At 35.1% G+C, this 26,538-nt stretch overlaps 1 long non-coding RNA gene across 2 annotated transcripts; it reads right to left on the bottom strand.

Annotated features, from left to right (window-relative positions):
* Positions 1-4: 4 nt before the first annotated feature.
* On the bottom strand, positions 5-24,143 carry LOC149806661 (uncharacterized). Of its 2 annotated transcripts, none has more exons than XR_016420737.1 (3): positions 23,894-24,143; positions 15,362-15,548; positions 5-176 (listed from the first exon to the last, which is right to left on the bottom strand). It is a non-coding gene; the product is annotated as an uncharacterized LOC149806661 (long non-coding RNA). The 2 variants fall into 2 exon arrangements; XR_016420733.1 differs by lacking the exon at positions 5-176 and adding an exon at positions 5,031-6,183 and having other exon boundaries at positions 23,894-24,142.
* Between the last annotated feature and the right edge of the window lie 2,395 nt (positions 24,144-26,538).

A 26,538-nucleotide genomic window follows, 5' to 3' on the forward strand; every position in this document is an offset into this window, starting at 1 on the left:
TGGAAAGAAAGGAGCACCCTATTAGGCGTCGCTTTTATATCCTGTTTTACAAGTGGCTTCACCAACAAACTGTTATCGACCAATCTGAGCGAGTCATTAAGACGGCTTTCTAGAGGATCTTGAAAAAGGACGGACGACTAAGAACGTGGAGGTGCCGAAGAAGTGTAAAAGTAAACCTGTAAACATAGGCCACTCATGGGGAAAAGAAAAAATATGGTGCACCGACATATATTATTATTATTATTATTATTATTATTATTATTATTATTATTATTATTATTAATTTATGAACAAATCCATGCACCAAAAAAAAAAATCATATTGTTGTGTTATTATTATTATTATTATTATTTCCATGCACCAAAAATCATATTATTATTATTATTATTATTATTATTAAGATTGTTTTATGTTCTCTATGTAACAAAATAATAAAATATGAATACATGTTGTTGTCTCTAAAATTTATGTTTCACACGCGATTACTGTATCCTGCTAATTGTATTTATTCATACAATAACTTCCATTATCACTGCCTTAAAATAATCAGCAATCAATGTTATTTTTTCCCACCATGACAAAATAATAAATTCACCACTGATTGAAAGCTTACAAATGACTGGAAAACAGACGACTGACTCTTTGGTCGATCAAATTGTGCAAGTCTGACTTAGAAACAGATGTTCACGCTTTAACAATATTGCAAAGTAAGTTCCAAAAAAATCATAGAATTACACACACAAGTCCTAATAATTTAAAGGTCTGAATAAACTGTAGTAGATATCAAAATTATGTCCAACGCTGAAGTGTTGACGTGTCTGTGATGACCTGAATAATGCTGATGTGCCAACAGTCTTTTGTTGAAACTCTAATACAATTCCAGGTTTGAATTCATCAATCCCAGTTAATGTTTCTGTCTAAGAATATTTTATGAGCACTCTGTACTCCAGCGAAAATAATCACTGAATTAAATAATTTGAAGAAATAAATTCAAGCCCAAATGAACACTGAACATAACAATAATACACATTGATTCTGCTCGATCTTAAGCACGAATGAATAATCTTTCCAGTGATAAGATTAGATAGTACTATACATGTATGTGACTTCAGGTCATAATTAACATTTTCGATAAATAAAAAATAACCATTACCTAAAAGAAAATGACTATCTAGGAGGTTCTTGATGTTTACAAAATAAAAAGTTAATTATTATTAGAAAGTCTGTTATTAAATTTACAATAAATAACCTGGACAATATCAGGTACAAAAAGTAAATTGTAGGGGAATCCCAATAACCTAGACCCAGACCCAAATAAACATATTTACTTCTATTAATAATGGTCCTGATAATAAACCCGTTGACATAAAAAAATATTTGAGCGATATATTAGTTTTTTTTTGTCCAGAACAAAATAAAAATATAAAATCAATCAATAATTCAGGCCAAGTAGAAAATAAACTTAATTTTGGACAAGGTTAAGTCCAACATTCATAGTTATATTACAATAGCATATAACACAATTTATAAATTAAAAAACTAACAAACAATGCAAATTAAACATACATAGCAGCAAATTAAAATAAGCGGTCTGTTGCTATTATTTGCAATCCATGAACCAAATCTTTTTCCCTCGTTGCAGATAAGTTTTAAATATTTAATGATCCATGACCTAATTAAAAGGGATGAAACTCCTATTTCTTTTCCAAAAGAACTTTTCTTCTTCTTCAGAAATAGATTTAATTTTTTCAGGAAGATACATGAAGCTATTTAACCGTAACTGTCATACTGGCATATAAAAGGCTATTTCCAGTTATGCTGCGATAACGCGACTACTGTTCCAGGATCCTGCAAACGAATTGTTTCGACCCACCCACCCTAATGATAAAATTGTATGGTTTTTAAAATCTTTATGTTCATTGACTTGATTTACATTGTCAGTATGACTGGATTACGAGTGCAAGCGAGATAAGAATTGTTTCCTTTATCTATACGGCGTCTTTTTTTTATCAATCAAAAAGCGGCCACTGTTGTTATGCGCCAGTGACAGCTTAAGGCAGGGAGATACGATTGTTTGGTTAGAAAACATCTGGTCGCTACCGCATAAGGCAGGTGACTCTTAAAAATATACTGGCCGTCATGTATACTCTCTCTTGTACCGAAATATGGCGTTAAACCCTACAATAACAACTCTGATATAATAATAATAATAATAATAATAATAATAATAATATGATTTTTGGTGCATGGATTTGTTCATAAATTAATATTTATATATATGATTGTTGCATATTTCTCTGCTTTTAATTTGTGCTTTGCAAGCAGTACATACTGTTATGTATATTTGATTTAATTTATATTTGATTTAATTTAATTGTTTGTTAGTTAGTTTTAATGTTTTATTCCATTACATGCTATTATAATGTAACTTTATTTACTGGATTTGACATTTTCCAGAAATTCAGTTCAGATCACCTTGACCTGACTGTTTTTTGTAAACAGCTAATAATATAAACTTTGTATCTAATGCTGACCTAGTTCCTGACCTTGATTCAGAATCAGCAAGAGTTGAAGTAAACAGCTATTTTAAAGTATTTTAAAATTCTTTCTCAGAGTAAGATTCATAAAGTGAAATCGATGCCATACTTGGAGTACGTGACAAATAGCATGTATCAATTAGGTTTTTCCAGATAATTGACCCGCATCCGGGCATCTGTTTTGCGTCGTAGCAAGGTTTATTATTGATGTTTTAAGAAAGAATAGTCATTACTTGCCTTAACACCGGAGACTTCCATGTGTTTTATGTTGTGACCAGTTTTGTGGGCTAATTATTTTGTTTTCTTCATATTATTCGGATTCCAAGATATTAGATATTATTTTTCCCTGGAAATACTTGTGCTCAAAAATAATTCTTGGACAAGGACAGTTATCGAAATTTACACAGAATTCAAACACTGGAATATTATTTTCTGTGATTCAACAAAGAAATGTTGACACATCAGTACAACGCTGAACAAGCATACGTCATCGCCTTCCATTTTTCATCGGGATTCGAGCTCAGTTTCATTAGGATTTTTTATAACTAGGACTTCTATTTTTAAATTCTTGGAATATTTTTGGAATATTTTTGGATTTGATTCGTAAAACCATAAGTTCTTTTTCTCAATTTTACCTTGTTTTTCTAGGGAAATAAAGTGTTTGTAAATTTTACAAAGCTTGTTGTCTTCACTCTTTCCTTGTTACGTTTTGTAAGAGCCTAAACGTAACAATATTAATTGTCAATTTTATTTCTTTCAAGACTCACCTCGGTGGCCAAAGATGATTAACTTTGTATTAAGGAAGTTATTTTGTTGTTTGACGATAAGTGTCTGGCAGAAACATGTATATGAGTTTGATGAATTGTTACCGTCCGTTGAATGATATATGTAACCTTTTCAGTTGTATGGTGCAGTAAAATGTTGACCAACAGGTGAAACAGTTCTTATTTACCAAACGTGCTTCAGTATGGAAACTGGCCAAAGCGCTGAAAGAGTGTTTTCTATTCGCAACTGTATCTTATGTCATCCTCTGATATACCCTATGTAAAAAACCCGTGTATAAGTCATGGGCAATGGGGCACTAACGATTTAAAATTTACTTATCGGTGTGCCTGCGACAATGACCCCCCCCCATAAAATAAGTTGTAACTGGTCTGAGCATATATTGGCACAGAGACGGGACACATGCCCGAGTGCGCCTGTTCTAAATTTGTGCTTGAGAAGCATTCTGGTTTGCTGGTGTAAGACTGAATTTTTTATCCGTTGAAAACATGGTCAAATCAAACTTCAGTGTTGGAAACTGGGCACAACAGTTAGCCAGTTATTGAAAACTGACATGATTCCGAGTTAATTTTCAGTTTCTCAGTGAGTCCATTATTCAATGTTTAACTTTGAACCATTTCCATTCAATGCTAGAACAAACTGACCAGTCAGCAGCTTTGTAGGTTTGTATCTTTGTCATTTTATTAAAGAGTGAATATCATAAACATACACTTCAGTTTTACCATTCGAACGGATGAATAACCCATAATACATACTATATCACTACTGGTATATGTTTTCGCCAATTTACGCCTAAAAAAGCTTTTGTGGCATTTTCTTTATTTCTCCTAACTATATTAGGAACCATCGTTATCATCATTATTAAATATGATTGAAATACTCCATTAAGGCTATTTTTTGCGAACATTAACGATTCACAAAGTTTATGTTTTGCGGTTTGTAGGCGTGACCCGCACAGTTGGCGGGGCCGACTCAATCAAAACGATGGGTTCACTAATGGCATCAGTAGGTCTCTTCCATCTAAGTCGCGTTGCTTCACTGTTCCGGGTCACCACAACGCTTTGCTGCTAACATCTCATGAATGCACTGTGATCAAATAGCCATTCTGAGGAATACTGTTGAAGCTATCAACAAAACCCAGCGCACTTGCAATTATTTACTGTTAATACGGCTCAAAAGCGATCGTCAGAAGAGCGGATTAAATAGTATCAGGAATAGATACGTTGGAAAATATTCCAGACAATATTTATAAAATTTCCTACTTGATTCAGGCTTCAACTACTACACAGAAGGATATTCATGAAATTTGGACTTTCGATGGCGACAATCAGGTGAAAAGTTGCATCACTTTGCTAGCGATCTATGAGAAAGTACGAACGTCATCAAAACTTCAAGTAGACGTTTCGCTAGAGGAGACCCCCCACCCCCCGAATTTTTCTGTTCTTGCAAAGTTCGAAGTGTTCATTAATGAAAATATTATTAAGTATTCAATATATATTCTTACCCATTAACAATATTCCAAATTTAATGTTTTCAAAATATGAACGTTAATAAATAACCATAAAAACAATAACAACATAAAATAAAGAATACGTATGAATGCAATTAGCATAAAATTGTATAAATTTTTTTCATAAGCACAATAATAGTGTCATTATTTTAAAATATCTTTGTATTTATTTTTAAAATAACGATTATTTCAATAATTATTATTAAATAACTAATTTATCACTTTAAAAATATAATTAAAATTAAATTCTTTAAGTCATAAAGAATACATTGTATTATAGGCTTCCTAAAGTGTCAGACGAAGAAATCGAACAGCTTCAGATGACAGCCTCTTTTATTGGTGTTAGTATAGTGACCATGACTCTCTGGCGTAGAGGAGGGTGCTGATAAAACAGGGTTGGAACAGTTGTATATTGATGCGTTCAGTCAGCGTGCTGCTCCTCCAGATCCTCTTGCTCTTAATATACATTTTTAAGTGGCCTTTCCATTGCAGGAGTTGAGTTCTGTATCAAGAGAGATGTTGTCAGTGATGGTACACCCAACGTGTGGGAACTTGCTGACAAGTTCGTAGTTGTTGATGCTGAGAAAAGGTGACCCTTCAACAGTTTGATCCATCATTTTTTCAGGCTGCTGGTAAGCCCAAAGTCATGGCAATGTTGTGACAATAGGTAAATGAGGTTTTAGAGATTAGCCTCTGTGGATTGTCACTACCGCGTCGTCAGCAAAGAGTAGGTCACGGATGAGAACTCTCCGGATCTTGCTTTCGGCTTTGGGACGTGCGAGTATTGTAGAGTTTTCCATCTGACTTTGTGTGAAGGTAGATTCCCTCGGTTGAACCAAAGGCTTGTTTCAGCAGGAGAGAGTATAATATCCCGAAAAGTATAGCAACAAGAACACAAGATTCATCTAAAATGCATATGAGGCTGAGCCGTTAAAATGAACTTTGCCACTGTGCGATACTTGTTTTCATAGAACGACTTGACTATACTGTTGAATACTGGAGAACATCCAATCGTTTCTAGCAGCTTGAACACTCGGCTTTTGCTGACAAGGTCGAAAGTATTTGTGAAGACAATAAAGGCTACGTAGAGTACTCTTCTCTGTTCCCTACAATTCCCTTGCAGTTGTCTCAGTTCGAAAATCATGTAGATGGTGATAAATGCCTTTCTTAAACATGATTACTGCATTGATTTTGTTTGTATGAATTGTATCATCCTCTTGCAAGCTGCTACAACGATTAACACAGTCTAAAAATCCCATATATCTTGTTGAAAAAAGTCACGTTTTGCATCTTTGAGTAGCCTTTGTCAGTAACGGACAACACATCGATCCATCCCTTTCACTCCTCTGCATACTATAATAATAATTGAATAATTTTAATGTAATTGTTTATCCTAACCTGATACATTTTTGAAATATTTAGTCGCGGAATAGTTTTCTTGTAGAACCATCAGCTCACATAATTTAAAGGGAAACTGTAAGGTATAAAAAGCCTATCATGTTATCGTAAGGACGCATGATGAGACACGTTAGCCACATTAAATGACATTTTCTATCCTCGATCAATCTGTGGACCGGGTTTAATGAATCAAACAAATTAAAAAAAATACAGCTTTAATATTATTTGTTTATTTTTCATACATGAATAAACAGTATTTCCTTCTTTTTCTTTTTAAAATTCAGACGCCGACATTTGCAATAATTCGATTCTGAAAATTGAATGTTATATGGATTTTGTGTGAATCATGGGTGAAGAAAAACTGATTTACCTCCTCTAAACATCTACTGTTATTATATATATATATATATATATATATATATATATATATATATATATATATATATATATATATATATATATATATATATATATATATATATATATATATATATTTCCTTTTGATTAATATCAATCTTAGAAATCGTACTTTGCAAAACGTTTGTAAATAAAACAATATACACGTAATTTGAGGAATTTCGACTCGAATAAAAACGAGTTCATCTCAATCATTATATCGCTAACAATTTAAAATGATAACAAGTCTGAAGGCAGGACTTCCTTTTAAGAAAACGCATGTGGACTATCTCGAGCACGTACTTAAAGCTATTTGTAGTGATCACCCGGATCTATCAAGTCTTGGTTCATTTATAGAATGTGTGTACTATCTTGACCTTTTAAGAATTTCAGTACTAGTATGTATGGCGATTCATTTTATTTATTGCATTGAAAAGTTGGCCTGGCAGTTGAGGAGATATCAGAACTTTTTGATGTTTCTTACAAAAGATGTCCAGCTCCTGGAAAGGGGCGATGTGAAGACTCGACTTGAACACGTTTCTTTGTGCGCGCGCGAGCGCGTGTGTATGTGTGTGTGTGTGTGTGTGTGAGAGAGAGAGAGAGACAGAGAGAGAGAGAGAGAGAGAAAGAGCATGTGTGTATAGCCTTCTTGTTTATAGTAAAGACAAACACATCCATACACAAAACCTACAAAACACAATATTTCACAAAAGGGTAGGAAGTTTTACAGAAACACCACTAAACCCTGATATATAAGCGGACAAATTCTTCACAGTTCAAGCTCCACACACACAGCGTCAACTCCATCCATCTCCAAACCACGGTTTGAAGAAGATGGGGAATGCTGCTGGGGCATGTGGCGCTTAAGAGCTCCAATCCTCCGTTTGAGGACTGATTCCCTTGGCTGCCGATGCTTTAATTGTGGTTGTTGTAATGGTTTTCTATTTCGGGAATCCTCACTCTTCTCGGTTGAGTTGGTGTCCCCCTCACTATGGGTCTTACTTTACAGACAATTTTGGGCAGCTTTCCTCTCCCCAGTTCACCTTATCATCCACTATCGCTTCTGTCAGTGTGGAGAGGACTAGGCGGCTAGCCATTTTCAAATGCATAGTGGCTATTTTCATCCATTCATTATCTGGATCCTTCACTTGACCTAGGAGGTGCTTGACATGCTCTAGGTGGACCAGAGATTCACCCAGCCTTCCGGTCATGTTCTTTGTCATTCTTCTGAGTTGACGAGTCAAGAGTAGTAGCCAGACTGTCAAACGCATCGCATCCATTACACAGCCTACAATGCCCACCATATACAGGACATAAACATGGAGAAGAAATATCGTGCGGACCTAAAATAAACTGTCTAGCTACTTTTTACCTACAAAGATACAATAACCTCATACAGTCACACATTTTCATAAGTATAAGCGATTTCTTTTTGTGAAGAACAACAAAGACAAACATAAACAATCACAAAACATACAAACAAAAATGTTTGGCAAAACGATTTGTCTCTTTTCCAAAGATCTAGTTGGCCAAGAATGGACCGTTCTGTTCTTTTTGGTGAATTGTCCTGATCGTTTAAATGTTTTGGGATGATGACGACGTTTCACTGCAGGCTTCACTACATGATAAGGTCTGCTTGTTCAAAAGGAGAAGAAGCTCTCCTCTGTGTCCATTCTACCTTTGCTCCTTACTGTTGGTGATGTTGCCTATGCAGCTCCTGTTGTTCTCTTCTTTGTTGCTACATGTGTCCAATTTTCTCTATCCTCGCAAATATATTCACTGAAGACCTCTTCTATTACCTCTAGTGCAATTTTAAGAATAACGTATTCTTCTTACGGCAGGCTTCTTTTTCAGATAATGCCCGATCATCCACCTCCAAAGAGTGTTCGTATTCCGTAGCTTCTAACAGTCTAGAATATTTTCTATCAAGCTATTGATTTCCAGAGTATTGTCAAAATCTGCATACAAAATGATGTTCACTTTGCATTCCACAGTTGTGGCAAACTCAAGTTCCATTCAAAGTTTACCTGATTTTATAGGGTGGAAATGTCTTTCGTCGCTGCCTTGGTCAGATTTGAAATCAAAGCCCCCACAAAAATAATCTCCTACATAATCCTCGTATTAAATGCTATGACTGGTGTTACTACATAACTGTTCCTTAGCTTCAAAACAGGGATAAGTAAGGTCTGGATTAATGTTTCTGGGTAAAGTTAGGTTCCAAGGGCATGGTACACTCTTTTCGTTCACAAGTAATGACGAGTCATCAATGCACAATTGACTTCTTACTAGAAAATGCATGTCATGAAATTCGCTCTACAGTTTGTCCCTTTACTCCGTTGCAAGAGTGCTTCGATGCCTTGGATCTACAGAAAAGTTAATGGATGGATGGAAGGAATGTAACCCAAGTCTTCATACCAACTGTTCAGCACTTTCCCGTTGGAGATACTCTTCCAATGTTTCTTCTTGACTCATCGTCATATATTTGCCATATTGAATCTCACTGTGATGATCGTTTTGACATCAAAAAGCAATGTTCATGAAACAGATATGTAATTCAGGCCATTAGCAAAACAGGAGATTAAATGTTCCTCTTGTTCCTGCCAACATGACTTTCTCTTTGACTTTTCTTTTCCTGGTTCAAGGGAATTCCCATCGTCTATATCCAGAGGTTCTTTGTATTACATAGCTTCTAATAGTCTAGTACAAGGGTCTCAAACTCAAACCACCCTGAAGGCAGCATGAGAACATTTTCGATTGCGCAAGGGCCGCACCATCTTTGTTATCACTCATGACACATTGTGACGCCGATTATTTATGGGCCTCAGGATACGGCTTAGCAGGCCGCATGCCGCCCGCGCGTGTTTGAGACCCTTATTCTAGAATCACTTCTTTTAAGCTGCTGTTTTCCAGAGCATTGTCAAATTCTGCATACAAGATGACGTTCACCGTGTTGGTCAGAGCTGTGTCAAACTGAAGTTCTATACGAAATTCACAGAATATAATAGGGTGCAACCACATGTCCAAATACAACCGATCCATCAATTCTAAATTTCTAAACTGTATCCTTGTTTGAGAGTATATATATATATATATATATATATATATATATATATATATATATATATATATATATATATATATATATATATATAACTGAGCCGCCAACGTATTTGTGCTTTAAAAAAAATTATGCGATCTAATGTTTCATGATCGATTTATCTTTTTTCTTCTTTTTTAGTCGGAATTGTTTAAGCCTAGAAACAATCCCAATGGTTTGAAGAATAATAATGAGCGATCTGACGAATAAGTAAGCCCCAAATGATATAAAATATGGTTTTCAATTGTATTGGGTCTAAATCGGACTAGTGTAAAAAAAAAAAAGTACATTACGGTGATGGCCAAAGATCAATATGGATTCGGTGAAAATAAGTTTATATCTTTTTGAATCTGCTCATAAAGAAGTACATTGATAATTGTTTTTAAATTAGCGTGTCTTCCTTATAAAGATGCAGATATATACATGTTTTAAAGATATACGCTTCTCAAGCGTCCAAATATCGCACATATATCTTTTGTAACTCCCCTATCAGGTAAAGTACTGTGTAGGTAAAGAAAAGATTGCATCGTCACTATACCAATGTGTATTTCCTTTTTTATTATGGCAAGTTATATTGTCTGTTACTTATCCTTAATTGAAGAAAAGTGACGTTTTTATTTACTGAGTCAGTTTCCATACAGTAGTACTGTGAGATTTTTTCACCCTTTAAATTTTAAAAAAAAATATTACATTAAGATCAGTTTTCTTTTAAAGTTGTAACACGTTCAGGGCGAAGCGTGAATACGCTTTCACAGCTCGCATCATTGACTCTGAAGCCCATCACAGTGTGAGTATCTTTGTAAATTATCGTGAATGATTCTTATATTTAATTTCTAATATGGATGTCAACTGACGATGTTAATCAGTTCCCATATTGCGATCGTTCACAATACAAAATGTCCTTGTGTTCAGCAAGTGTATATGACACCCCTTTTTGTGTTAGATTCGTCATAAACCCGTTTGTGCGTGTGTTATTATTCATATTCCTTTAATAACAGTCTTCGATAAGTCACGATAAAGATGTAGACTGGGAATATCTTATCGTTATTTAAGAAGTATGAAAGCACATGATGGATATTAATTGATTAGTGCATTTCAAAGTATGAAAGCACGCGATGGACGTTAATTCCTTAGTGCATTTCAAGGTATGGAAGCACATAATGCATATTAATTCATTGGTGAATTTTACAGATGTTTAAAAATGTAATGAACCTTTAACTTTTGATAAATTCAGATTGTTTCGGTATTACAGATACATTTGCTTAATGAAACTTTTCATACCTTGCAATAGTTGTATTTTCATTTTGTACAGTGACAAATTTCTCGCCCATGAATAAAACAGTAGTTGAACATAATACGACGTCTTGTGTCTTGAATACTTGAGATCGCAAGTATTATACGTTTACTCCTCACGAGAAAAGGCAGTACAATCCTAAACAATTTTTAGGTAGCAGATTTCACATCATTTGTGCACACCTTAAACTACCAATAGGTTTTCCGTAACTTTGGTCAGTCTCTAAGTGTTTACGGTTGCAGTCAGTACTGGCTGACGTATACAATGAACAATATAGAAAGGATAAAGGCCAATCATTGAATGATTGACAATATATACAATATGCAGCATTTGAGACTTTGTGTAATACAAAATAAAGATCTTTTTTGACACAAAGACTATTAGAAAGCTATTTGCTATATACAACAGTTTGAAAAGTAACATTATCGATTTGAAGCTTATCTATTATATAATTATCTTGTTGTATTTGTTATTTTCCCCGTTTCATTCACAAAAACAGGCATATATTCAAGCATATTCATGCTTCAAAATCCAAAAGAAGTTCTAGAAATTCAATCCCTCTTTAAAGCAACATTTGACAAGGTCACGTAATAAGAGCAATCCTCAAACGTGCAAACAGTACGCTAAATGATCGGCAAGATCGAGTAAAGCGATCCGATTAATAAATAAAGTGCACTCAGATTCAACCATTATAAATAGGCTGAATTTAATCACATTGTGGGGTTTGGTAGGGATGGCGAGGGGTGCTCCCAATATCTTATTTAAATTGCCATAGAAGTAACGCCGGGATCGATTTTGTAGGGAGTAAAATTAGTGATAGAGAGAGGTAAATCTCCGAGCTTCCAGTCAGCAATGCCTACAGTTAAATTATTGAGAACACAAAAGGTGAAATTCAAAAGAATAACAATTTAATACAATTTAATATTCAAATGATAATAATTTCCCAATCACTCTTCTTCCTCTTGACCAAGTGATAGCCTATTGTATTCTTTGATTTATAGTGTAAGATCGCTTTTCCAACTGTCCTCGTTTTCTACTCATCTGTATCTCTCCTATCAAACCAATTTCTTCTCTCCTTCCGACTTCCCTCCTAACTCCTTCTCCTTGACTGCTACTTCTCCAATTCATCCTCCTCGAATCATTTTCCTCCTCCTCATTGACTCTGCTCTCCGACTAGCCTTCGATTCACAATCGACTTCTCCACTAGTCTCTATTCCGCCTCTATCCTAGAGACTCGAGACTAAACCACACCGGAAGTCTGTCCCCTAAAAGCTTTCTGTGAAACACATGGACGTTAGCATATTTCCTTAGCCATCTTGTCTCACACTAAACCAGCAATCAATCATCAGACAAAGGCTATTACATTTTTCGGTCACGCATTCGTGCACATCGAAATACCCAAACGTTCTTGCATGATAAGCAACGTCGTAATAAAAGCATATATTCTTGATCTCATTATACTGAACAATAGCACATCAATCAGACGCATTTCTGTACATTACACTCCCACAAGTGTACACAAATATTCAAATATCCATATTAACTAATTTTACATACTGCAACCATTTTCCAAAGTTACACTTCATTTCAACAGTTCCAAAATCTAGAATATCACATGAATAAATGCACTAGTTTACTACGATTTAACCAAATAGCGAATTACAATATTAATTCTAACTACGAGCTAGCAATCTACACTATTCTTTACATACTCATAGCTTATTTCTCAAATACGCATGTAAATTAAACACTACAAAGGTAATTCTACGTATTAACGATTCTAGTAATGAAGTATAAATACTGCACATAATTACAATCACAATGCCTTAATATTCTGCACCAATCGAGTTAATAATTCGCTGACCTTTACGAAGCTTTGTCTTTCTTTAGAATTTCCTAAGGTTTCCCGCCAATTTACAAGTGGCTTTCCCGGAGTTATTGCTTTAACTTTCCAGCACGATGCTTCACAATTACTGAAGTTTCTAGACTAAATTACTCAATTCGGATTGAAATGGTGACCATCCCCTCTCTCAATTCCGAAATCAATTCTACCCTGTTCTATTCAACTTAGCAGACAATGCTCCGGCCGTCTGTCAACGTGGTGAGAGTTACGACGCCAATAAGGGTCCTTTGTTCTTGGACAAAGCTTTCAACGTCCACATGTGATTTTTGACACACAACAAAGCTGTCTCTCGTAACAATTACGAACAGGACCACTATAGCCGCGGGGTCTAACATATATACATCACTTCTAATCAATTCCTTTGTTCTTGACTTACGTAATCACATACACACATCTTATTCTGATGCATACAGCATTATTAATTATATATTATGTCAGCATTTAAATTACATAAAAGTATTCGTAGTTAAGTTAGGTTTTGGTATTGTTTTTCAATGTACACAAACAGTTCTTTTTATATATTTTGTGGTCAATTTTGGAACCAGTCACACGTCTCAATAAGACAATCTTTCCAATGAACAAATGTTAATACTTACAAAGTTTAACACATATATCGGTAAGTCAGTTAAATGCGCTTCACGAAAATATGCTTTCACGTTTCATCTTTACAAGATCATGGATTCAGTCATTGTCATCTTTAATTTGTTTTCTGGAGTTTGATCCTCGAACTTCTTACACCGTAAAAACTTTCAAACGCTCTATTCTTTGACCGTTTATTTTTGTTATTATTGTGGTTTGAATTTGATGAAATCATTGGTCAGACTCCTTCTTAAAACGGTTGAAAATAACTTTGAGATTAACATACTGTTTTAAGCAATGGGTCACAATCGACCTATAACGGGCTTACCCATAAAATACACCGGCAGCACCGTCTTTTATTACACTAATACACTACTACGAAGATTCATTTACAGTATATCAGATCAGTGCGATTTACGGCCAGTTTTTATTTTTTATCGATATAAATTGCTCTTCATCGACCTAAATGCATCAATGAATTGTGAATATTTAAAAAAATTACATTTTTAATAATTCCAATCAAATTTTCATTGAATTTGCAATTGAACAAGATCTGCTATGTTAAGCACATATTTTGCCGAGTTGCAGCCTGTAAATGACTGGGATCACTCAAGCAGTTAACATATTAACCTAGACCACCGTCTAAATACATTGAAGAAATAAAGGCTGAATGTTAAGTTAACTTCTGATGAAAAAAAACAAATACAGTTATGTTGTTGTCAATTTCATATCAACGATAGTAAAAAAAAAATGCAAGCAATCTCGCAAATACTGAGTAAAACTTAAAATATTAAGGTATCCTGGTGATTTGTATTTCGGTTGAATGATTTATTTATTCATGTATTTATTGTGTTTATTTTTTCTTTGGATGTGTCATTGTATCCTAGTGTAATCGCACTTTGTTGTGCTGTATTATATCTTAGCCATGTAGGAGCGCATCGAACGCGCGGCTTTTAAATAACTCAAATTATTCAACCGAGTTCCCGCTTTTTTAAGTTATAAAGGTTTGGTTATATCCATGCTTTATGCTTTCAGAAAGATAAATTTTGTCGAGAAACTTGTATCCTGTATCCACATGACCTGACAAATCAACAGCTTATCATGTCGAACCAAAATCTCGAGGGTTTTAGCTTCGTTTCCTGTTGAATCGGTATCGTGAATCAAGGTACTGAAACTCGAGTGTAGGACGATGTGTGAAACGAATGCTGGCTATAGAGATAACGGAGCAGGGTGTCGCCTCATTCAGCAGGAAAATTGCACACACATTCCTATTCTACATTTCTGTTCATGTTAAGGAGCCTATAAAGTAACGAAAGTGATTTTTCGTCTTCGTCTATTAAATGAGAGCAGATACATAAAACAGTTCTTTACAGTAAACTTGAATGTTTAACCTCCGTTATCATCCAAACAAAAAAATAATCCTCCATAAGGCCCATGAGTCATTAGTGTACACTCAAACGACAGTCCAAGTTCGAAAGAAAATCTGATTTATCTACGACTTGTACTTTAGCCCACACAAATTACGTTACCAATCACATAGAGTGCCGTTAGCTGTATGTCACCACAGTTAGGACGAGTGTCAGGGCAGTGCCGGATCAGTGTTGGGTTTCCAGATCCACCCACTGCAGCTAAGCAAAAATTTTCATGCACACAGACGTACAGACACTTTCCACGTGAAATTTGACCAAAGATTGCTGCGCACGTTTATTGGGTATTATGCAAAACGTTGAGTAAATAGTCACAAAACGTTGAGTAAAAAGTCAGAACCCCTTTGAAATGTTATCCCCCCAACACTTGACATGACCAGGCCATACAGCATACTGGATCGGCAGAGATGGAGACAGAGAAAGAGAGACAGACTGACCTACAGAGTCGAAGACCAGTTGAGACGAAGGACTCTCCCTCTGACTTGATTTGCATCAATCTCGTTCTCAGAGTAGCTCAATGATGCCGTCACGTGCAAGGTTCCTTTTCTCCTAGCAGTGGCCAGGGGTTATGGTTCTCCGGTTACCTATACCTCAGATCTCCATTAGATGTACCGTCCGAGAGCACTATTAAAAGTTGTTTGTCGTTAAAAAGATTTATTTCAACAAAGAAAATTATTAAATCCTTTATGTTTGTTGAACAAATCAAGATTGTCAAATAAAAGAAAAATAGATACCTCGGATCGAAAGAAAAGTCAAGCCGGCCCCATCCACCCCGCATATATTACAACGGTCGATCCCCTTTACTCACAAGATAAAAAGTCTCAAAAATATCTGCTCCACCTAATCGTGAATACGTCGGGCATTACTTTCTCGAAACGTATTCACGAAATGTAAATTATGAACAGTGGCATACATACAAGAGTTTTGTAACTATTGCACGTGTTTTGGGGGTGCAAAATAGTGTGTATGTGTGTGTGTATGTGTTCGTTAACTTGAGTCAATTAAAGTAGGTCATGCTGTGTGCTGCCTTTCAATAAAAAATACAAAATTATAAAGACCTTTTTGAAAGTTGGTGGGAATAATAATAGACCAATGGATCTATACTGTTGCAGGGCACTGAGAACGATGTGGCGATAACATGTTTGTTCCGCTTCAAACATTCTTGACCCTTTCATATTATTTTTTTCTTCTGATTTATTAATCATTTTCATTGATCTCCTTGTATCATTTCTTGTTTGTTTTTTAACCATGCAAGTTTGCTCCATTCAGTTTCTTTCATTTTGCTATAAGAATCATTTTTGAATGCCGTTAGTATCTGAGTTTGATCTATTGTGAATTTTATTAATTCCACATTTCCTCCAATATCGTTTTTTTTTTAATTGCATTTCCTCAATTGAATCAAACGTTATTTACTAGTTGCTTCCTTATAACCAAAGAAATTTAAATGTGCAAGGTGACTAATCTGCAAGAGATGCACACTAATATTGAAGAAAAAAGTGATTAGATCAATCAGTTTCGTTAAAGAAACTTATCCCATTTTTACCGAGCTAGGTATTCATCGGCTACCATCAGCCAACTGAAATGTATGTTAATGGCTCTTGAAAACGCCTCCGTTTGCTTATGCCAGGATTTCATTCCGTCAAAACCGCTCCGGTGGCCTAGTGGTTAGAGCTTCCTTCTCGGATGCGAGAGGTCCTGGATTCGATCCCCGGCCGTGTCATACCAAAGACTTACAAAAATGGTACTAACAGCTGCGTCACTTGGCGTTCAGCATTAAGAGGTTAGTGTTAGGACTGGTCGGCCTGGTGTCAGGATAATGTGACTGGGTGGGACATCATGCTACATGTCTGCGGCATGATGCCCCAGTACTATACATCACTATAAACTGCCACATTGCAGACATCGTAGCGATATGACTGAACATTTTTTAAAATCTACGTTAAAAATCAAAATCAATTCACACCAGTGTAAGTATATTCCGACTGAGACAATATGACTTTAATATGTGCAACATTGTCAATATGGGCGACTTAGGTATGTGAGATATTGCTATAAATTTGGCCACTATTTCCTTGGTCAGTCGACCGGGGAACACACTGTGCAACACCACGATTTCGGGACTACTCGGCCCATAGCAGCGTAGACCCATAACGAACTCGGACTATCCAAATCGGACCATTACGTACTCAGCCCATTATGTACTACGTACTAGGCGTAATCAGTAATTCAGTATCACTATTTGAGTGAAAATAAACAATACCAAATAAATAATATACATATATCCTTCTTTTTAGACACTCAGCCATTTTTTCTATTAGCTTTTTGTTATTCTTTAGTTCATGCCACTTCATTATTCTGTATTGTTTTTTGCATGTCTGTACCAAAATGTAAACAAGTATCATTTTCTTGCTGATCTGTCTCTTCTTTTCTTTCCCTCGAGGAAGACATTTATCTCTTTATATTCCATTATTTCGCCCCGAATAAGACCTTACTATAGGCTGAAACTTATGGAAACTGAACTATTTACACATTCTCATTACTGACAGACTTACAGCATCTACGAAAGCTTTACGCATATCGCAAGAAATTGTTCTAAATTGAAAGTTGCAGTTGAGAAGCGCTCCACTTGACTGAGCTGCAGTATTCATCGTAGAATGTCTGTCTATGTTGTGGCTAGCGACGTTAGGGAAGAGGTATACATCTGTACACAATACAGCAATAAAGATCGAGGACACTTAGTTCTGAACACACAGGGCATCACTTTGCCTATACTATTGTAAGAAAGAACTTAAGGGTATGTTATCAGAGATCCATCTATGTGTAACCAAGTATGAACAAACAGATGGAGAAGTGCTCTTCAGATGCAAACTGGTATGCGTCTGTCAGTAGTAGCGTGTGTCGCATGAGACTCAAACGTGAGTCCAAATGTTAAATGGGGTAAAACTTGTATGCACCCAAACGAGAATGTATAATAAAAATAAATTCTGGACTCAGACGGAAATATAACATGGGCATGAGAGTCTGGAGCAAAAGGGAAATTTAACATACAAGAGGGTAGAAGAACTAATAAATACTTTATATATATATATATATATATATATATATATATATATATATATATATATATATATATATATATATATATATATATATATACGTGCATGCGTTTATGTATGTATGTATGTATGTATGTATGTATGTATGTGGTGTTACAACGTCATAATCCTGAGACAAAATATTATAGACACAATAAATATTAAAGACAATCATGAGAATCCACAAACATATATTCATTCAAAGTACGCAATCTATATGCGTAAGGAGGAATGCATGGCAAACATAAGCTGCATCGTGATAAATTGTATATTCTTTATTGTGCAGCCACCCAGCCCTTGAAAAACTATTGTATTTTTTAAGACAGATCATAGTACAAATAGGAATATCCTAAGTATACAACAATGTTTGTCAAAACAAAGTGGAATCTGTCATAAAATTAAATATTATACTTTGTTAATGTAATAAGGTTCTAAAAGCCATTGGATGGTTACATGATTATATATTTCGAGTTGTTTTTAATTCAATCAAATTACAAAGAATTTCCAAAGCTGCAGAGTAAAAGAGAGAAAACCAGCATCTTGCAGTTGATGTAATAATAAATTCCTTAAAAGTGAATTTGCAATGTGAACTCATGAGGTCAGTTTTTATGTACAAAAGATTACTTAATGTGAAACCTGGGCCAAAGGAAGAAATATGAACTTTTGTAGAAATTCAGAGAATTTGAACGAAATAAAATTAAACGCGTTACTCAGTCGCTTTGGATTACATGATCGTCACTTAAATACCTGTCGATAATCATTTGATATTCTAGAGAAAGTATAATAGCCGTTTGTATTTTGCTTTTATTTCGTCAATGTAATGAACAGCGCTAGGTTCTTTTCGGCCTATACGTTGAATATCGTATTTGCCATAATCTTGAAGACGAGTTCAACCCCTTAGAATGATAACGAGTGTGAAAGCCGGATTTTCCACTTTTACGAGAACACTTGTAGCCTATCTCGAGGAAATACTTTGAGCTATTTGCACTGATCACCCGGATCTAACAACTGTTGGTATGCTATATGTATGTACTATATTGAAGGATATTGTGCATATGTATGGCTTCATATAATTCTTAGATAGTCTGGTTTCATGATAATATTTGATGAAGTTAAACAAATTTGCATGCAAGAATTCATTCCAACTCGACAAGTTTCCTTAACATTTAACATCGAAATTAGTTGCTAACACTGATGGCGGTTTTCAATGAAAAAGATAAGAAACTTGGAAGAGTTAATGTTGTTCCAAAAAGATTACCAGCCCACGCATTTCAAGGTATGATCGAAACTAATGTATAATATGGACTCAGTTGACTGAATTTATTTTACTCATTACATTTGAAAAATCTGAACGCAATTGAAATGCAGTTGAGGAGAGATCAGCCAAAAATCTACCGACGTTTCCGACAAGCGAGGGTCTTTTAGCTCAATCTGATCACGTTGTGTGTGTGTGTGTGTGAGAGAGAGACAGAGACAGAGAGAGCGTGTATGTATATTGATGTTGCAAGTGAGCTACATTTTCAGTTGCATATTATTGCATAAGTGTTTTGATTAAAGAACAAACGTAATGTGAAGAAGGCACAATTGTCATCCGTGGCCCTGAGTGTCCTAATGATCTCAGTGACATCTCACCTATGTCTGTGTGGGTTCGAATCTTGGTTCGACCATGTTGATACGTGTGAAAGGCTAGCCAGTAGCTCTACTTTAGTCTGTATTTATACCCGGGGTCTTTCCCCACCACACATAATGGCTGACATATTTGGTTTATCTGGTGCTAAAAGGTGGTTGAATCTGAAAAGCACAACTTTTATGCAAATATTCATCGCATTCATTATGTCTACAATCATTAAAATGCAAGTCACACAGGAGACATCTTTACCATATAAAATGACACGTTGTGTCCTTGATCATTTGTTGACCGGTTTTGTGACATGTGAATGAACATGTCAGATGAAAGTCCTTCTCATTTAGATAAAGTAAGACCTCTGACTGTCTCTACTCCTCACTTATGTTTCTTAACTTTATCAATAATAATAATAATAATAATAATTATTATTATTATTATTAATTACCAAAGACGTGACATACAGCTTAAAACGTAGGAGACCATGAATGACGTTACTTTTCAGCCTTCCGTAACATTATTTACAGTTTTAATGCAACTGTACATTAATGGCCGTCATAAATGAAGAAAGTACGAGAAAACTGGGCGATTGAAGTAATTATTATCAATGATTCATATGTAAGAAGCTCAAGCAGATCATGTACGAATACTGCTTTCAAGGAATTAAAACTGTTGAAACTTTTTGATTATAATGGTGCAATTCTAAATAAATTTCTTTTATATAATCATGTATCCCAAAACTCTGAGCGGGAAGCAGAAGAAGGAAGGGTACACGACTCAGACCACCTAGAGTACATGAAATTCGTATTATGAACACACTAGCGAGATAGAAGCGTCATGTTACCAGGGGTAGAAAGCTTCGTATTTTGAACGCATTATCGATACAAAAGCAGAGTGATACTAATTATGTACACGAATTGGGCTAACAGGAGTACAGGCTTTAGTATTATAAACTGTACAGCAAAGTGATAATGACCATGGAGTCGTCATATTAGGAACGTTTGACCTAAATCGAAACAGAGTAATAATGATTATGGGCACATATAAGAACACTTCGAGAACAAACTCTGATATTGTGAATGTATTGCCGAGAGGCAAGCGGGTGATAATAGTCTCCAAATGCAATCCCCTATTCACAACACACATAACATGTAATTGACGTGAGCTGTTTAATACTCGAAAAGTACATTTACATTTTTGATTAATAAAAAGAAAAGAACACAAAGCGCATCTCAGTGTATGCGTAATATCATGAAAAAGATTATTGCTTAGATTTGTATAGTGATATAGTGACTAACTGTAAATAATACATTGATCAACAACTTGAGTTAATATAGCCAAGTCCTAACGATACAGTGTTCAAAGATTTGTACAAGACATATGTACTTTAAAACTACATAATACATGCACGATATATATATATATATATATATATATATATATATATATAGAGAGAGAGAGAGAGAGAGATCGATCAAGGTATCTTGGGACAAATAATGTATATGTATCTAAGTTTCGAGAGTGTCTGCACGTTCTAGTACCGTATATGAACGGCTACTAAAACGTCATTTTTTAGTGATACGGAGGTAGCCGTGGTAGTAAGGGCAATGAAACGTACAGGCACGCGATAGTTGTCTTACCTCGCATAAAGAGGTCATAGATTCAATACCACGCAGAAACCCAGAATGGAGCGAATTATTGAAATAGGGAGTTTAATATACATCCTCGTATTATATATATATATATATATATATATATATATATATATATATATATATATATATATATATATATATATATATATATATATATATATATGTATGTATAAGTATATAGTTTTAAGAGCAATTCTCCTTAGGCCATTGCTTGGAGTAATAAATAAATAAAACCTAACCTAGCCAGTGCCAAGGTATCTTGGGACAAATAATGTATATATCTGAGTTTAGAGAGTGTCTGCACGTTCTATTACCGTTTATGAACGGCTACCAAAACATCATTTTTTGGTGATGTTGAAGTAGCCGTGGTAGTATGGGCACTGGAACGTGCTGGCAGCCTTGGTAGCCTTGCGTTGTCCAGTTTCGTGCGTAAGATTCGGGAAGAAATCCTAGATATATGCACTGTTTCATTGCTGCATTTAATGGCACGCTAAATCCACCAGCTTGATATCTTTTTGTATTTCATCTTTTTGACGGTGGCGCACAAGAACGTGGCTTCTATCGGTATACAATAGGGATAGGTCTTGCAGAACGCCCAAACCTTCTCTTGAGACAAACGTGTAGTCATGTCCATCGTAAAAGTCACAGAACACGTCAAAATTTCTTTCTGGTTGGTGTACATACTTGTTATTCTCCTGTTACCGGAGTAAGTGACCCCTTGTATATATGTTGGCATGATCTTGCAAATGTCGAATTGATTATATGAAACATATAATTCTATGCAAACTCTTTACACATTTACACGATTTAAATGATTGGCTATGTACTTTGTACTTATTTTATCATATCCTGAAAGTCTAGGGTCTTACACAAATATCAAACTATTGTGGATATAGACTAAACGGGACAATAACAAAATAAAATACTGCGAGTAGTAAGAATGGTTTTCTGTATTACCTCCCTTCACAGTTCATAGGCTAGCGGTTGAAATGATTGGCTGTGAACAGTGTTTAAGACGTATTTTTATACAATAAATGAAAGTCTAGTTGTTCAAAAAATGTCTTTTCTGGTAGCAAACTAAACGGGACGAAAACATCCAAAATACCGGTGCTGTGAATAGAAACAATGTTTAACCAAACAATCTCTACCTACACATTACAAAAGCAAGCAAAACAAATATTTCCTGCGTGGGTGACGAGAGTTGTAACAAGAATTCAAAGGAGTGCTTTTGTCCACCTGCTCAACAACCTCAGCCGAAAACCAAATGCATAAACTATGGCATTATTGCCCAAGAAGTGCAGGTGAATCCTCGAAATGAATGTAACTGTCGGGTTTGAAAATTATACCTTTTTCCATCGCAGCAAAAGTACGGGTAACGGTAATGCTTTATAATATACCGCGTAAATGTATTAACAAAGTCATTATTTGTGCTAACAAGGAGCAGTCCTTTCATCAGTAAGTGTAACGATTCCATCGCGGTAATGAATATAAACGTGAGTTTAAGAGAACTAGATCTAATTTAGAAGTTTCCAATGAAATAGAGCTAAATGCGTGAAAACTGTTTTTGACGTTGGTAGATATAATACAAATACTTGTTTTCCTAAACTTCGCAACCGACACAAAATGAGTAATGTAACACTGCATTCAAAATGAACTAATTTTTTTTTTCGAACGATATTTAGCCCAAACAATTTGCAGATAGAAAATATTGTACAGACCCAATGTTTCTTATAGAACGATCTGATGCATTCTTCACTACAGGGTGAGCAGTGTAATTGTTGGTGGGAAACATTTTGTCGTGTTTTTCAATGCAAAGTTCAAATCTACTAGAATTTAAACCACTGTGTACTTAACATTTGCATCTACCTATTATCTAACCTATATAATTCTATCTACAATTATTTTAAATAAATGTATACAAAATCACACCCACTGTATTAAGTTTCGGCAACAGGATTCCTTGCCCCCATTCTTATATCTTGTCAATAAATTTAAAGGTTCGTTCCAAAAAAAAAAGGCAAGAGCGCGGAGGTTTGGGGGTAGGAGAAATTCATTTCAGGCACCTTTTCCAAATTATGACTTCTGTCTTATTCTAACTAACATCAAGACTGCTTCGTAATATGTTAGGTCAATATTAAGCGCAGCACGTAGATTTTTTAATCACCACTGGATATTCATTGCCGGTTGTTTCAAGTAAACTCTTTCAAAATTTGTTTTTAGTTCAAAAGATTTTTCCCCTATCCATTTATACTAAACATAAAGCAAGAAGACAAATTATAAAATACGAGCACTGCAATTCTCAGTTCAGGTCGTTACTTTCTGGAAGCTAAACACGTTTTAAGGCAAATATCATATTTCAATTGTTTTGCATTTAAACATTTTGGAAAATTGATTGCCCGCTTTAAAATGATGACGTTTCAAAAGAGTGGTTAATAAACAAATTTTTGTAACTTTTGAATGCCTACCTGTTTAAAGTATTCAAACACGATCGTAAGTGCTTCTGGGAGAAGACTTGTGATGGACAACTGTACATAGCCATACCATCGTTTAAGAGAGAAAGAATGAAAGACAGGTAAAGTAGTGTTTATACCGTACTTGCGAAGCTACAGCCGTAAGACGTTTTCTGTATAGATGAGATCAAAAGCAGCATGAACAAGGCGGTTACATCCTTGGTCGTCATATTGCATCAGAGTTTTCTTTTCAATTGAGTATATCACCTGCTTCTGCTTTTCGCTCAAGGAAGTTGACTTTTATATTGGAGACAACAACGGAACACCATATTTGGTGTGGAGTTTATATCCTGTTTTATAAGTAGTTTCATCAATGAACAGTCTCCATTGACCTGCCCGAGCGAGTCACGTAAAGACAGCTCTTTTAGAGGATGGTGAGGAAAGAAAGACGATTCAGCGCGTAGAGATGCCGAAAGCGTGTAAGCGTAAAGGGTTTAGAAGGGAAGCATGGTCTGAAAAAGTAAAACCTGTAAACAGTGTCCACCCATGGGAGAAGGCAAAACTAATCGCTGTACACACGGGACGCTGTGCGCAAGTTCACCTTTTAAAATTGGTTTCTGAACAAATACCAAGCACCGTATATCATTATCACTATTGCTATTATTATTATTATTATTATTACTGTTGTTGTTGTTGTTGTCTTTGCACTATTCATAAAATAGAATGCTATATCCTGGTTACATTCATGCAATAACATAAACAATCACTGCCTTAAAATAATTACCGATCAATGTTTTTTTGTTTTTTTTGTTTACCATGTCCAAATAATAATTTCACATCTGATTGACAGCTTACATATGACTGTAAAACATCGGACTGACTCTTAAGTCGGACAAAATTGTACAAGTATCACTTGGAAACAGCTGCTCACGCTTTTTAAAAAAATATGGATTGGACAGTTGCTCAACTCACCAAGACAGAAAGCGTGTGATGAGTAGGAAATCAAAAGAACCCGTATGTGGCTATTATTTGTGACCCATGAACCGAAAATATGCCCGTCCATGCAGACAGGTTTTAAATATTGAATGACCCTTGACCCTAATTAAAAGGGATGTAACTCCTATCTCTTCTGAAAAACGAACGTTTTCTCTTGAGATATAGGTTTAGTTTGTAAATCATATAAATGAAGATATTGAAATATACCTGTCACACGATAACAAAAGACGACTTCCAGTTCTGCCGCGATAACGCAACTAGTTCCTACCATCCAGCAAATGCATTTTTTCGACCCCCCCCCCCGCAATTATAAAACTGTATCTTTTTCGAATTCTGGATGTTGATACATCTGAGTTACATTGTCAATGTGACTGGAGCGGGAGTACATCAATTCACGTGATATTTCTTGATTTAAACGCTGTCTTCGTCAGGATGAAAGAATAAGCAGTCACTGTAGTTATGCGCTAGTGACCGCTAAAGGCATGGATTACCCATTGTTTGGTTAAAGAAACACTAGCCGCTGATCGCGGAAGGCAGATGACTGTTACAAACAGGACATATATTAGGACATTTGCCGGGGGGGGGGGTAAAAGGTCGTTGTGATTAGGTAACTGCTTACTAAAAGCAAATGATAGAACAGGTTTTACTTCTTAAATAGTTAATGCTGAAAGCATATGACCATCAGGACAGGAAGAAGGGACTAGTTAAAAGTTCAACCAAATATGGAAAAGGTATTTCGGTGAACAAGGCAGCAAAGGGATTCGTACATAATAAAGTTGGAAAAAAACCAATGCTATGGTAGGAAACAAATTGAGTTCTATTCAACTCTTGAGTGTGATAAAAACAGCCATACTTGCACGCGGTAATAAGTAAATAAAATGATTTTGTTACATATGTAAAACATGGAGCTACTTTTCCAGTTTACAGAGAGTTTGGACAAGTAGTTATATTGATTCTTTTTGTTTTACACTATTGCAAATATAAATTCTAAAAACATTTTGTTCCAAGATTGCCTGGATTATTTATTTACCACCAAATAAATTTCAATTAAAATAATTTTTAAAGCGCATTAACGTTTCTATAATGCTGAAAATCTATTACACTTACAACTGTAGCTAACAAATAACAGACGCGCATTATAAGTAAACACTAATTGTCATTCTACAACGTGAACATTTTACCCAAAAGCAACACTTTGTTTCCTGCCCTACTAGCGTGTGTAATAAGACCTTTCCGGTGTACACAGTACATCTAATTGAATTTTTAAAAACAATATGTACAGTCTTCAGAGGTTCAACTGCAAGCATAAAATAGTCTTATCTGCATTAGTATAATTCACTGGTAGATCAGTGTCTAGGTCATTAGCCTGGACACATAAGAAGAATGAACAACAACACGCCTGGGGTAAACATCGACTTTATGTTAAGTGTCTGATTGATATTTTCATAAGATTTGATTTCAGTACTTATCAGGTTATATATATATATATATATATATATATATATATATATATATATATATATATATATATATATATATATCGTGATCAGCTAAAGTCCATGTATAAATATAAAGAAGCTTTTAGAACAGTTGTATGAAAATGCAAAGTTTCCTTTTTTCAATTTGTTATAAGCGGTTTACATATTTCTCTACTTTTAATACGTGCATTGCAAACACTACAGAATAATTGTAAATTTCATTCCTTTAAAACTTACATATTCGGCAACTGATGATTAATCTTGCATTAAGAAAATCATCTCTTTGACAATAAGTATCTGGCAGAAACATATGTAT

Source organism: Sinohyriopsis cumingii, chromosome 1, assembly GCF_028554795.1.
Source record: "Sinohyriopsis cumingii isolate HCF-2022 chromosome 1, ASM2855479v2, whole genome shotgun sequence".
Lineage (NCBI taxonomy): Eukaryota > Metazoa > Mollusca > Bivalvia > Unionida > Unionidae > Sinohyriopsis > Sinohyriopsis cumingii.